The sequence below is a fragment of the Asparagus officinalis genome, chromosome 7 (assembly GCF_001876935.1).
Source record: "Asparagus officinalis chromosome 7, Aspof.V1, whole genome shotgun sequence".
NCBI lineage: Eukaryota > Viridiplantae > Streptophyta > Magnoliopsida > Asparagales > Asparagaceae > Asparagus > Asparagus officinalis.
In genome coordinates this window covers 117,824,048-117,826,316 of record NC_033800.1, presented here as the reverse complement: position 1 = coordinate 117,826,316, position 2,269 = coordinate 117,824,048, and positions in this window count along the sequence as shown.

The window sequence follows — 2,269 nt, the reverse complement described above, 5'->3', positions numbered from 1 at the left end:
TGTAATTCATTGATGATATTAGTAAAACGGGAAAACATAGCATCAATGGATTCATTTGGAAGCATTTTGAATAGCTCATAATCATGCATAAGTCCACTAATCTTAGACTCCTTAACTTGGGGTGTTCCCTCATGTGTGACACATAATTTTTCCCAAATTTCGTATGCGGTTGCACACGTGGAGACTCTATTGTATTCATTAGGGGAAAGACCACAAATTAAGGCGTTCATAGCCTTAGCATTGAGATTGGCAAGGTGCCTTTCATCATCGGACATGTTCTCAACTTTGGATTTCTCTACATATTTCTTTTCAATAAGCCCTAGGATGTCAAGGTCAATACAACGAAGATAAATTCTCATCCTAGCCTTCCAATAAGCAAAATTGCTCCCGGTGAAGAGAGGTGGCCTAGTTGTGGATTGTCCTTCTAACATATGCATATTCAAAGAAGCCTCCATAAGATCTTTACTCTAAGGTGATTAAACCAAAAATTAATATAGAGACCAAGCTCTGATACCAATTGTTGGACCCTAGAGGGGGGGTGATTAGGGTCAAAAGGCTCTAATATGCAGATTAAAAACACACAACAATCAATTCACAGTAAATAGATGCAAACAAGGTAAATAAGAGAGGGTTAGGAATCGTTATCCTTGACGCGCGATGTGTTAACGAGGTTCGGCCCTCTGGCCTACGTCCCCGCTCCCCACTCTCGAGGAGAAATCCACTACACAGCCGGTTTGGAAGCCGGAACTTCGTCTACACAGCGATCCCACACGATCTCTCTCACTACACAGTTTGATCTCAACAGATCACTCCCTCACAGTAGATCTTACTCAAGATCTCAACTACACAGCACAAGATAACAGATGTAGAACTCTCTCTTACAAAGCTCCTATGGCAAAGAGAACAAATTTCTGAAGCTGGGAGGTGAGCTCACACAAAACCACAGAGAAGAAAGCAGGACTGATTTGAAAATTTTCTCAGCAGAAACAGAAAATACTCTCTCTGGTTTTCAAACGTTTGGCTCAAGGAAGAAGAAGAAGCAGCTGTAGGGTTTTTATAGAATAGATTAAAACAATTTTAAAAACAAACCCAATCTTCCTGTTTAGGAAGATAATCCCCTTTACAGAGTCTTAGCTCAGACTGAGCCAAGCACAAAAGAGTGAAAGCACGACAATCGAAAATAAAAATGACCGTTTAAAAAATCTCGTGTTGACTGAAGGAAAAAAAAGCGGTCGGCCGAAATAACGTTCGGTCGACCGAAAAATCACGTCGGTCGACCGACCGAAAATTTCGGTCGACCGTGAGCTGCTTCAGAAAAATAAGAAAACCAGCAGAAACACTGTCGGTCGACCGGATCGGTCGACCGATATAAAAATCGAGAATTCGGTCGACCGGCCCGGTCGACCGACGACCTTTCTGGAAACCAGTAAGAAAAGATGATATGTGCGGTCGACCGATCCGGTCGACCGCTTTCTGACATATGCTGGAAAACATGTTTTTGACCAAGTTAAAATATTTGTAAAATATTTATTTGACCTCTGAAAAATCTGAACCTTTGTAAAATGTTTTTGATACTAAAAACAAACTGTTTGAAGAAAGAATTTTGCAGATAGGTTCTCGTATTTGTGAAAAATAAGGTTTTGTGAAAACGGCTTAAAAGTTTAAGAAAGAAAACATGTGTGTAAGTCCCAATAGCTTCATGTAAACATAGTGACTCTTTGCCTACAATCTAGCACTAGAGAGAAACATAAAGGAAAGCTAATATCCTCATATTTAAAGCAATACTTGAGCTTTGATTAGCTTGAATCGGATGAAGCTTTTATTCGAGTTTGTCGTTCTTGAATTAACGTTGCTTCATCTCTTGGCCTCCTCCTCCTTTGGATATTATCTTTGTAGCATATATTCCATCCATCCTCCATTTATGGCACTAACGAGCTTGATAAATAGATTTACTACAATTTCACTCAATAAGCCATTAGTACCAATAATGGTGGTTGTAAGAACATCATCAAAACATAAGGGCTAACAATGTCCCCCTTTTTGATGATGACAACCAACCATTTTAAGAGCAAAAATAAAATAACTTATAGATAGATGCTCCCCCTATCTATGAGCTCCCCCTAAGGATGTGCAACAAAAGAGGAGAGGTTTCTCCCCCTTTGGAAACATCAAAAAAATTGGGGTAAAAAGAAATATAAATGACAACTAAACAAGCACACAATGTAGAACGTTCACATAGTGCATAGGCCCAAACCATTTCTTATGCGAC